Below are 13,760 nucleotides of genomic sequence, written 5' to 3'. Positions count from 1 at the left end.
TTGTGGGTCTTCCAATTCAAGAGATCGGTAGTCGTGAACGGGACATATACGAAGACTGGGTCAGCATGTGCCATTTGACCTGCGGCATCGATATAGGCTGAACCGGGATTCAGACGAAGAGGCATCTGATAATGCTTAAGTTGTTGGGTACCGGTCAGTTGTCTGGTTAGTATGGGGCTACGTGGAGGGGCGTCAGTTATGGGTTCCAGTCGGGGGGAAATAGGGCATGAGGATGTGGGAGCTTGTTTTTGGGAAAAGTTAGTAAATAGAATACTCCCAGCCGAGCTAGAAGAAGCTTGACCGGAAGTTTGAAGTGGCGCCAAATCAGGATATTTAGATCTAACGGGGGTTGGTTCTGGTTCCGGAAGGGGAGGTTTAATACGAGGGGGGGTGGATTCTGTACTAGAGGAGGAAGTGGATGAGGGCAATGAGGGGAGGGGTATAGAACTTCCTGCATTCGCGTTACCTCTTCCTGTAGGGAAGTAAGGGGGCGGCAAAGGGATCTCGGACTCAGGGGGCGTGTCCAAAATGGGCCTAACCACAGTCCTAGTGGACAAACAAGTCCTGGCCACCATGAGGCGACATTGCTCCTCGTGGCATATCTGAATCCATTTTGGCGAGTCGTTTACGGCCTGTCTCCAACAATCAATATATGGAAACTGTCCGTAAAGTTCAGGCCTACCTGACACAGCCACGTGTACACGCTGTATCAGGGTTGGATCCAAACTACCACGTGGCGGCCATGCCGCAACCAAAGTAGGCCACTCCCTAGTGCACAAAGTAACCAAACGTACAGGAGACATTTTAACCCCAAAATCACATGTTTTGAATCCCTTTTTAAAATTCTTTACCATACAACCTAAGGGATCCGGAATCGTTGACTCTGACGCGCCCATACTTATCAATGGAACGTCGTTGACAACGAATACTATGCACGCGTACTATTCAACAGTCACACCCGTTTCCTCTGGCAACAGCACCACGTGGTACGGTTACCAAGTGAAACGTACACAATAACACAATAAACACTCAGGGAATTCCCGTACACACACAGCTGTTACACCAGTCACTAGATAATCAATATTATGCCCTTTGGCGAAACTATACAGTCGCTATAATTCTCTATATATGAATTACCCGTCTATAACACACCCCAGTAACATCGTCTTTTACAAATAGCGGTTACAGTACGGTTAGCATAGGTCAAAGCACAATTTAAGGTCACAATACAATTATTAGTGGTTATGGTGTTAAACATGCAATGGACGACAGTGATTAGTACTTATATACAGTGTCAGTAAATATACAGGGTTATGGTACCGTGCACTATGATACAGCAACACACTATTAACACTCTCGCTAGACGGCTGAGCTCGCGCTATCTAACAAGATATACACTTTACTAACAATCTTTAACACATTTACAATTCCCAACTAAACTATTGGCCAGTACCTTGAATGGACTACCTAAAACTATCTACATCCGTTTTGGTTAGCCACACTGCCCAAGCACCACATATAGCGAGCTAGAGGACCGAATTTACACAGACGCCTCTTAGTCGATTACTATCAAAAATCTAGTGGGTTCCAAATTTACACGCCTTCCCACTTAGCCAAGATAAGTTGAGAGCTAGCGAACCGAATTTACACAGACGCCGCTTAGTCTCCCGGTCCCTCCGACCTAGCGAACAAAATATACACCCTAGAACGCTAGTCTAGACAAGACACCGGTGTCCGGCTAGGGCTATTTACACCAGAACCCCGCCTGACTAACCAAATCAAACGGTCTTACTAAAGAGCGTTCGATTGAGCGGTGCGCCTTCGCTCCTTCCCTCCGACAGAGGGGGCAGATTCCATACACAATTCAAACCCCTTATGGGCCTACCGCACAATCGGTATACCCCTAGTGGGTCTGCCGTCTAAAACAGCAGTTGTCTTACCTCCTCGTTCCTGAACCTGAGTTCACACTCATCGACGGGGACACCCCAGCACTTCTTACGTAGAGGCCGATGATCTCCTGGACAACAGACCAGTGGCGCCGAGACGAAGGGAGGTCCACGCAGAAGTTCAGGGGTGCAGCCGTAGAGAACGTGGGCAAAGATACACCGTCTCACGCCTCTGCCTCTCAGCTACCGTTGAACGATGAGCTTCCCGGCCAATGCACCAAATTATACCGGAGAAACTGACGGAAGCCAAGCACAGAGAGATGGACACAGGTTTCTTCAGGAAGGAAGAGATTCTTTATTGGATCACCGATCGGGACTCAGAGGGACTAATGTCACCAAAATACAGCAAGTTCTGAGCCCCGGACAATAGTGCAGGCTCCTTATATAGGCACATAACTCCTCCCATATTAAGCTCCACCTGCACATTCTCTTAACCAATCAATACAAATAAGAATTAACTTCCTGCTTGACCGCATGGCTTGTCCAGCACAATGGAGGAGGGGGAATACTACATCCTGTATTCTTGCACATGCTCCGTACACTACTGATCGTATCTTGCCTCGTGCAACCAACTGATCGATACGTCAGTATATGCACGTACACATGCCACGTGGTAATCTCGGCCTACTAAATGTATTTTTACCGAGATTCCACCACAGTATTAAATACATGCTATTCTTAAAAATAAGCCCATATTAATGGAAAGTAACTCGTAATTTGTTACATATGTTCTCAATACATAATATCAGGATGTACATTGCTGCAAAGTTTATGGTTGGAGTATACGAACCATCATTAATCCCGCGTTATACAATGTCCCTAATTTAAAAACCTGTTCTCTCTGCGTTAAAATGTTACATTTATATCCTCCTCTCTGGGTGAGTGCTATCAGCTCCAAACCTTTTACAATAAGGCCACTTGGCTCCCCCCATGTGCTTCCAAAAGAAGGATGGGTACTCCGTGGTTTTTACATTTATTTTTGATTCCGAGTCCTGAGTTCAGGTTCATTTTCCGATTACCTGAGTGGCAGACGAGGTGCTGGGTTTAGGTCGTAGTTAAACAACATGTTTGTCAAACCGCTTGAAGTTGTTTTGACTGGAGTAAGGCAGATGATCATTGTGCCCAAAGACACCTTCACTCTGAAAATCCTACTGAAGGAGCCCGGGGAGGGGAGAGTGGGGGGACCTGCGCTCCTCTCACATGGTCCGATTCTTGTTCTCTTTTCTTCATTACCCTCCATTAGTCACTTATAAAGCACACAGATTTACTATTTGGGGCCGGGTTTATCCCAAGTTACAAAGTTCTTTTTTTTTTTTTTTAATTCTTTATTTTTCGTGCATATATTATACAGATAACATTTTTCTAGCAATGCCACAACAGCGATTGCCAGGAATTTAGTAGACAAGTAAATACAATTGTATGGCATGAGTAACTGTGCACATTTTTTATATGTATATGTTTGAGGAGAGTGGTTAGTAGTATAGCGCAATTCTAGCGTGATTATGAGAAACTATGTTTAGATAAAAAATAATCATGTTAGGTAGCTAGGGCTAGTGTGCGTGATGACCGCCAGGTTAGATTCTTGTTAGGCATAAACATGCTATCGCTAGGGGTTTAACAGTCAGATTGCTATCTGTACAGTCTGATCAATAGAATACTATACATATGAGAAGATAGGGAATAGACTGGTTAAGAAATAGGTATATGGTGTAGTTTATGAAACAAGCTGTGTGCAGGCTGGCTTTATTTTTTTTTTATTTTTTTTTTATTCTTTATTTTTATTGTGCAGGTGAGTACATAACAAAGTCAACACGCCACAACGGCATACGTAGAAGCATACAGGTTAAACTGTGGCAGACGTATTTGCACATTATTATTATTTTTGCATAAGACAGGTTGAATGGGACTGTAGCATTTAGTTAAAAATGTTAATCGAAATGAGAGGCTATAGTGAAGTACATGCTAGTGTCAAGTTTTTACCAGGCTGAGTATATATTAGCACTAATGCGTTGCCTAGTCAGGTTAGGGATGTGCTAGGAATAGTAAATGGTCAGCTTGCGTCGTGTAGTAATCAGGCTGGGTGCCTGGTATCAGAAGTGCATGATATGTTTGTGTCGTGAAAATAACAAGCCGGGTACCCGGTAGTTATAAGGTACGGTGAGCTTATGTCAGGTATAGAATAGGCCGGGTACGTGCTAGTAGTAGCGTGTTGCGGTTATCCTGGCGATCAGCCTATGAGATTGTATACGTGCGCTTAAGGCGCTGATAGTACGCTTCTTGGCTTTAAAAAATTTTGCACATTGTAAGTCAACATGGATATGATTCTGCAAGCCTATGGCTGTACAGTTTTAGGTAACAGTGGTGACAAACTGCAATACAACTATAACTTTGCATATTTTTAGTTAAAAAGGCTAGGCTGTGCCCTCCTGTGGTGGGATAAATAGTAAACTTTAGTGTAGCCGCGACTTTGCATTCGTTTCAGTTAAAGTAAGCAACAGACTTTTAGAACTCTGCTACCAATAAAATAGTGCTTTACCTTACTAGGTGAACATAAACACTTTTGCATGAGTCGTGGTTAGTAGGGCATCACATACAGTGCTCACCCGCCATACCTGTAGGGCACCTTTCATGTGTGTATGGGCTGAGAGCCCTATAAGTGCAGGCTGGGGCGTTATCAAAAGGTTACTGGCGGAGTGTTTGGTGTAAGCCGGGGAGTTATTGCGGGTACCCCTGTATAATAACGTTTAAAAGTGGGCGCCCATACTGTCGTGTATAAACATTTTAAACAAGTAGATATCAAGAGACAAATAAAACAAAACAACATATAAAGAACACAAAGCAGGGAGAATGCATGAGAGACACTACCAACAGGTAGTTTTGATTACTCTCGCTGCATATGAGCGTTCTCAGCCATTGGGTGTCGGGCTAGGCTGTTGCCCGGAAAAAAGGAGTGTGGGATAGCGTCCCGGTAGGGTTTGTCCCGTTTCAGGTTGTGGCTGCTGTACGCGGCTCTGCAGGCGGTTTTCGTGGCACGAAGATCGGTGCTCCTACCGCATTCTTCCCTAGGCTGCTTGTAGTTCTAGCCGGTGGAGTCATGGCGGCCATTGCCGGTTGTGGTATTCTCAGGTCATCCAGTGTCTTTGTGGCCTCCTGCAGGTTCCGCACCACCAGGGGGCCGCTTGCAGCTTCTATGTGTAGGGCGCGGCCTGGGCCCCAGCGGTACCTGTTTTTTTGTTGCCTCAAGAAGGATGTGAGCTGTTTGATAGATCTTCTCCAGTTCAGTGTGCCCCTTGAAAGATCTGCATAAAAGGACAGGGTCATGTCCTCAAAAGCGTAGGTGGTTAGGCCTTTAGTAGCTTCCATAACAGCCCTCTTGTCCCTCATGTTCTGAAAGCGTAGGATTATGTCCCCTGTGGCAGCTGGGGGTGCCGTAGCTGGCCGTGGTATACGGAAGATGTTGTCCAATATTATTGATCTGGCCACTTTCGGGGTCAGGAGTGCGGTCAGCAGCCGCCTGGCATAATGTGGAAGTTCAGTCTCCGGCACGGAGTCAGAGACCCCCCTAAGCTTTAGGTTATTCAGACGCTGCTTATCCTCTTGAGTGGCCAGTTGCTGCTCATGGAGTGAGGTTAGTTGTTTCAGGTCGTGGACTGCCGCTTTTAGTTCTTCTATCTGGCGTGTATGTCCGCTAGAGGTGCATTCCACAGTACCGAGCCGTGCTGAGAGGCCTTTCAGGTCGTCTCTTATCGTGGCCACTTCTGCAGAAATTTTGCTGTGATGGGCGGCCATGAGCTCTTTGATGGCCTCCATGGTCACCGGTGTGGGGGCTGTTGCGGGCACCCGCGACCTGTCTGGTGGCGGCGGTGCTCTGGTCGGCATGAAGCACCCTTCACCTTCATCGGACGTGCCGTCTGTGAAATCGGAACATCCTCCATGCAGAGACGCCATTGTTGCTCCGGCTGTCTTGCGGGCCTGCTTCCACATGTCCCCGATGTCCATGCCCAGACGGGGCTTGTCAGGCTTCTGCTTTTTTGTTTTCCTGCCCATGTCGATCAGGTAAGTTGAGTGATACTCTGGCGGGTGTTTGGGTCGCAGATGGATTCTGTTTGCCACTGTTTATCACGCTTGGAGACAGGAGCTCCGCGGCCATGCGACCGTCCTCGTCCGTTGCTAGACCGGAAGCCTGCAGGCTGGCTTTATGTGTCTATCGTGGTGTATTTCTTGATGTTCCTCAGGTTTGTGCCCATAGACCTATAGTGTTTGTTGTATGAGTGTGTGAGGTTATATAGAGGCTTCCCATGCTCATCTGTCAGTTTTGCATCTCAGTGTGATGTATTGTAAATGTATGTGTGGGTGTACAGGCGTGCCCCGTTAGTTGAGGTGGGTTATGTTGTACATGTTGTATCGTTTGGTGCTAGATATATGCTAAATCGTAAAACATTCAACATAAATCGTAAAACATTCAACAGGGTGGGTAATAAACTTTTGGTGTTAGTTATATATGCATAGGATTATACGTGAGTCCTAGACATGTCTCTGCTGGGGGGGCTGGTTACCTTGCGTCAAACTGGTCCACAGAGGCTGTCGGCGGTCCGTGGTCTCGGAACAAAGGGAGTGATGTGTTCTGGGTCCCAGTTGCCTGTGGTTGGACTCCGAGGTAGGGTAGCAGTGGTTGGAATGTCCAGACCCAGTGTCTCCAGGAGCGCGGGTGCGCCCTCCATTGAGGTGAGTGGATGTTGTGTTCCGTTCTGTTGCACTGTTAGGGAACCGTTGTTCCCCCACCTGTATTCGATGTTTGCCGATCTCAAGCTACTAGTGAGGGGAGAGAAAGTTTTCCTCCAGGTGAGGGTGGCTCTCGTGAGGTCCTGGAAGAAGTTCAGTGTAGTTCCTTCAAAGGTCAGCGGTGTTTTCCCTTTAATAGCCGCCATGAGCAATATTTTGTCTTGTACTGTTAGACACTTAAGTATCACGTCCCGGGCTATATTTGTTGGTGCCCTGACGGATGAGGGTAGGCAATATATCTCTGCTGTGGCTAGTTTTTTCGCCGTAGCTGGAGGCAAGATTGTGGCCAGGAGGCACCTGGAGTAGTGTGGTAATTCATTTGGCGAGATTTCGGCAGGTATGCCCCTTATCTTTATGTTAGTGCGCCTTTGCCTTTCTTCCAATCCGGTAGGTTGTGCAGCCATGTCTCTTTGTTGTGTGTATAATTGTTGCACTGAGTTATGTAGCTCAGACAGGTGGTCCTGTAGGCTCGTGATGTCTTTTTCAGATGCCTGCACCCTGTCGGTAATTGCTTTGATGTCTTTCTTAATGGGAACAAGTTCTGCCGCCAAAATTTTGTGAAAGTCCGACAGCAGGGTTTTTAGATCCTGTCTGGTGATTGGGGCCGTGTCGGCCGGGTCTTCCTGCCGTGTTGGGCTCTCTTCTTGGGTGTCCATGGGGTCCTCTGTGTTTAGGTGGTGAGTGGGGGCTACGGGGCGCGGGGATTCGGCAGGGGCGGTTTTGGCCTGCGGAGGCCGTTGGAGCATGTCCTTTTGTTTAGACGACCAGAAGGCAGTCTTATTCTCTGTTCTTAATTACTTTTAATTTAATCTTAATATAAATAATCTATTCATTTAAGAAACGTAAATTACAGAAAACGACATTTAAGAAACACTATATTCACCAAAACAAGTTTAGCTTAATGAAGCAGTTTTGGTGTATAGACCATGCCCCTGCAGTCTGACTGCTCAATTCTCTGCCATTTAGGAGTTAAAGCACTTTGTTTCTGTTTATGCAGCCCTAGCCACACCTCCCCTGGCTGCGACTGGCACAGCCTGCATGAGAAAAAAAACTGGTTTGATTTTCAATCCGATGTTACTTAGTGTAAAGGGATACTATAGTGTCAGGAATACAAAGCTGTAAACATTGCAGTTTATCTGGAACTGCAGTGTTTTGCATTGCAGCACTAAGTGTAAAAGGGACACTGCACCCAGACCACTTCAATGAGCTGAAGTGGTCTGGGTGCCTATCCTATTCATTTAAAAGTTTTTATCTCAATGTAAATTTTACTTTAATTAAATACAGAAGGCCCCTAAAGGGTCTGAAAAGCTATTAACAGAGCAGGAGATAGGAAATTCTATATTAAACAACATTTGCAATAAAGGAAGTGTAAACATTACACATCTCTTTACAGGAAGTGTTTAGGAAGGCGGTGTAAGTCATATGCAGGGAGGTGTGACGAGGTCTGCATGAACAAAGTAATTTAACTAACTAACTAACTCCTAAATGGCAGAGAATTAAGCAGTGAGACCTCAAGGGCATGATCTATACACCAAAACTGCTTCATTAAGCTATTAAGTTGTTTTGGTGTCTCTTTAAATTCTACCTACAATTAGCATGTACGCAAGACAAAAAGCCAAAAAATCGGGTCTATCCCACACCTGTCAATCAGTTCTTGCTGTAGAGAACTATGCCAATGGCTGGCAGGGGAGAGCAGGAGCACCCTCCTACAGATGATTACTGTAAAATGTTCCTCTGACCACCATATACATGTCATAGCTTACCCGTAAACCTTTTTAATGGATATATTTTCAATATTAATATTATCCATGTTGTTTTTTTTCAATAAAATGAAAATCTAGCAGAGAAGATGTTTTATTGCAAAGTACGCAGACACCTAAGGTTCGGAGAGAATAGTTGTACGCAGGCTTGCCCCACCGGTGAAAGCGTCTGGGAGCATCGAATTTGAACAGAGTAAGCTATACTTGGAAATACAAAGCAAAATCAATGAACTTCTCCTCCTATTCATCTCCAAGGTCAGAGGCTGTGCCCTCATACAAGGCCCCCTGTAATTCCTTTAACTGTTTATAGAATGACAGAATTTTAACTAATTATTATTGTGTAAATGCAGAGACTATTTCTGTTCTGTATTGATGGGTTTAATTAGTTTTTATGGTTTAATTAGACAGCATTATAATTGCAGGGAACACACAAGATTTCGGCTACGTACCATTGTTTGGGGTCCTTGGGGATCCTAGATAGATAATTTGTTGTGCCTAACCGCTCTAATAATATTGGAACCAGAGGGTTAAATTGTATTTAGTATTTATTTTTGTAGCAGACGAGTACAGCAGGTTAATGAGGCCAGGAAGCTGTAAATAAATAAATGGCGGAATTAATATACATATTTCCCTGTTATATCCCATGGTAACATATTAAGTTATTTTCTTTTTTCTGTTGCACCGCTTTTCATGAGTGTCATATCTGGTGCATTTTCAAACTATGCCAAGCTGTCTGTCCACGTAGTGGCCTGCAGTAGTGTCTGTCTATCCATGTAGTGGCCTGTAATAATGTCTGTCTGTCCACGTAGTGGCCTGCAGTAGTGTCTGTCTGTCCATGTAGTGGCCTGTAGTAGTGGCTGTCTGTCCATGTGGTGGCCTGTAGTAGTGGCTGTCTGTCCATGTGGTGGCCTGTAGTAGTGGCTGTCTGTCCATGTGGTGGCCTGTAGTAGTGGCTGTCTGTCCATGTAGTGGCCTGCAGTAGGGGCTGTCTGTACACATAGTGGCCTGCAGTAGTGGCCTGTAGTAGTGTATGTCTGTCCATGTAGTGGCCTGTAGTAGTGGCTGTCTGTACACATAGTGGCCTGCAGTAGTGGCCTGTAGTAGTGTATGTCTGTCCATGTAGTGGCCTGTAGTAGTGACTGTCTGTCCACATAGTGGCCTGTAGTAGTGGCTGTCTGTACACATAGTGGCCTGCAGTAGTGGCCTGTAGTAGTGTCTGTCTGTCCATGTAGTGGCCTGTAAGTGGCTGTCTGTCCACGTAGTGGCCTGTAGTAGTGGCTGTCTGTCCACATAGTGGCCTGTAGTAGTGGCTGTCTGTACACATAGTGGCCTGCAGTAGTGGCCTGTAGTAGTCTCTGTCTGTCCACGTAGTGGACAAACGTAGCAAACTTGAAGAATTTCTTTCAGCTCCGCTCGCGTGTCCTAAAATGTGTACATTAAATTAGAATATACATGAAATTCTCAACAGTTGACATTCTGGTGAATAGCCGAGCCATTAACATTCCTGTGTTTTACATTTTAATTCCCTCTTGTTGCCACATTGTTGACTCAGTTCTGAATCACCTTTCCTTAAAGAATGCCTGTCCTGTAAGGACTCCCTTTAAGGGCCATTTAAATCATTCCCTTTACTCGTTCTGTCTCTCTGCTCCCTTTTTATCCGTATTAATACGAGGCTGAGAAGGGGACACGCTGGTAAGGCTCACTTACTGCAAGCTGGTCGTTGTCTCTGTAAATCCTCCTGAATGCAGTAAATCACTTCTTTATCTAATGACTGGTTCCAGAGAGTGGATGTAATTATTGCTAAGCATTAGTATGAGATGAAGGGCTGTGAGAGCTATATTATTAAGTGAAATGAATGGGATAGGTCTTTCAGGGATAAAGTATGGGTTTGAGCCTTAACCATGAGTACAGGCAATTTTGGGTCATGTAATATATTAATAGTTGTATTTTTCTAAAGAATGACCTTGAATGCATCATCTCTCGTTCATTTTCTATGGCAACAGACGGCGAGGACGACAGTCTACAAATGTACCGAAATTCTGGGGAATTATTCACTAAACACCAGAGGAGGAAGTTAAAAAACTAATTGAAGAATTTTGATCCTTCTCTCACAGTAAGCTGAATGGTGTGTTGTTGGAGGTTAGTTTTTGTGGTGAATAAGACGTAATCTGATTTTGGAATTCATCCCCCCCCCCCCACCCCCCCCGAGTTAACCCCTTAAGCACCAAACTTCTGGAATAAAAGGGAATCATGACATGTCACACATATCATGTGTCCTTAAGGGGTTAAACAGGAGTGTTGTCTCTTTTTTGGGCGCATGGTGACAGAGTCTGGGGACCTGTCTGATGGGTGACTTTTTTTTTTTTTAATTATTCATGATTAATATTTGAATGCATATTTGAATGTTTTTAATATTTAGATATTGACATTTTTTATGTATGATATAGTTTTTGATTTTTTAAAAATCAATGTGAAAGCTTATCCAAAGATATTAAACCAAGACCTATATTTGATAATACGACAACAGACATCTTTATATCTCTAGACCCCAATAAAAATCCAAATAAAAAAGCAATATTAAGAAAATGAGAAAATACAGAAACTGATTTTTTTTCCCTCAGCGTCTCTAAATCGCCAGGAGATTGTGCGGCAGAGCTTGCTGGGAGTGGCAGTCACCAGCAGTAGGACATCAAACGTGGTTTAAGTTTCAGTCCCCATTTGTTCCCTTTCTGCCACCAATCCCCAATAAACACGGTCTCTCTCCTCCACATTCCTCCTTAATGTCCTTAAATAATGTCCGCTCTGGCTGAACTCGTGCCTTCCTGATAGAGCAATGGATCCCTGTGTGCCAAGCGCCATGGCTCAGCGGGCGTCAGGTCTCTTTATCAGAGTGTATGCCAAGGCCCGAGGGTGATCTCCTGGCTACAGTGGGCTCTGTCTACTAAGCTGTATTTAATAACGTAGCCACTGCAGGAAAATCTAACAGTGCGAAAACATCAGAAGAGAACAGATAATTTATTATGATAGGATACGGTGAGGGGTATTAACCGCACTGCACTGACGAGGCCCATGACACAATGAGCTGTAATGATACACTAAGCTGTAATAACACAATGCACTGCAATGATACAATAAACTGTAATATTACAATAAGCTGTAATAATACAATAAGCTGTAATGATACAATGAGCTGTACTATTACAATAAGCTGCAATGATACAATGAGCTGTAATATTACAATAGGCTGTAATAATACAATAAGCTGTAACGATACAATGAGCTGTAATGACACAATGAGCTGTAATATTACAATAAGCTGCACTGATACAATAAACTGTAATGATGAAATAATCTGTAGTGGTTATGACACGGAGAGTCCCTTTCACATTAATGTAGATTTGGTCCTGGGGTTGAATTTGACCGAGGTGGCAGACAATCTCCTTAGACAGGGCTAATGGGGGAGCTGTAAAAACAGTTTACATCGAACCAAGAGAATAAACCCAATCCGAGTACCCTCAGCGAAACTCGGAGTGTATGGGCTGAACTCATAAAACAGAGGTCAGAATAATAATCAATTGTATAAAAATAAATCCAACCTTCATAGTGCAGGGAACAAATCTGAATACTATTTAATCTCAGGACACATTGATACCGGGATTTTCTGATCTACCTCCACAAAGTAACCGAAGTAATGCTATCATTTAGTGTGAAAAGCCATAAAACGAATAACATCAAAAACAAAGAAATAAAAGTAGGAGCTGCACAAACAGCGCATTGATCTGACACAGATAATATCTTATTTTGCTAATCCAACATACTCTGCCCCACTATACAAAGGATGTTATGGATTCTCAGACAGGACGTCAGCAGTTGGTTTACTATAATGACAAATTTAAAGTATTTCCTCTAAAGTGTCAGAATTCATCCTGAGAGACAAACATTCACAGAGTCAGACCTGGAAATTTATTGAGGAAAACACAAACAGGCTAGCGAGCGGAAGGAAAGCACTCAGTAAGATGGCGCATGGCGTTCGAGCAGGGGAAGGAAGTTCATGGTTTGTTTTGCGAGGATGGAGAGGGCAGTGGAGGTGCAGGACGGGCAGATGAGTTCAATATTTTAACCAACGATAGGATTCCGCAGGATGTTTGTCTGTGTGTCTGCGAGGGACTGCTGCACAAACAGTTCATTTCTCCTACGGGGGGCTTTCACTGTAAGTTCTAGCGACAACGACTGATTGGCCGGCGGTGAATTAAGAGTTCCCGTAAAAGCATTCTCATAGGAACAAAAGAAAAGTCGGATGAAACATAACAATTATATTATAATTATTTGGCCTTAAATTTAAATTCACTTTGAATTTCCCAAAAACTCACTTAAGTGAATAACCCATCCTGCAGATGGCAACTCTCTTCTCCAGATAACACAATATCCTTCTTTCCAGACACAAGTAAATTATTAAAGGAACACTATAGTCGCCTAAATTACTTTAGCTAAATAAAGCAGTTTTAGTGTATAGATCATTCCCCTGCAATTTCACTGCTCAATTCACTGTCATTTAGGAGTTAAATCCCTTTGTTTCTGTTTATGCAGCCCTAGCCACACCTCCCCTGGCTATGATTGACAGAGCCTGCATGAAAAAAAACTGGTTTCACTTTCAAACAGATGTAATTTACCTTAAATAATTGGATCTCAATCTCTAAATTGAACTTTAATCACATACAGGAGGCTCTTGCAGAGTCTAGCAAGCTATTAACATAGCAGGGGATAAGAAAATCTTAATTAAACAGAACTTGCAATAAAGAAAGTCTAAATAGGGCTCTCTTTACAGGAAGTGTTTATGGAAGGCTGTGCAAGTCACATGCAGGGAGGTGTGACTAGGGTTCATAAACAAAGGGATTTAACTCCTAAATGGCAGAGGATTGAGCAGTGAGGCTGCAGGGGCATGTTCTATACACCAAAGCCGCTTCATTAAGCTAAAGTTGTTCAGGTGACTATAGTGTCCCTTTAACTCATCCAGCAGGCAAGGGACTTTGGACTGTATTCTTTACAACAATAATTCATAGTCTAAACGGGCATTATGGGACATGTCGTCCAAAGATATGAGCAGTGCCAAGTCAGCCATCATTTCCATAAGATTTGAGAAAATGCTCGCACGAATATGCAAACGAACATGTACACCACTCACCAAGGTTTCCTGAGCTTGACCAGTCGTATGGAAAGGATATATACGCTGTGCCAGTTCAGCCAAACTCGTTACTAAAGTTTTACTTTGATT

The sequence above is a fragment of the Pelobates fuscus genome, unplaced genomic scaffold (genome assembly GCF_036172605.1).
Source record: "Pelobates fuscus isolate aPelFus1 unplaced genomic scaffold, aPelFus1.pri H_4, whole genome shotgun sequence".
In the NCBI taxonomy this organism is placed as follows: domain Eukaryota; kingdom Metazoa; phylum Chordata; class Amphibia; order Anura; family Pelobatidae; genus Pelobates; species Pelobates fuscus.
Note: the sequence above shows the minus strand (reverse complement) of the source record.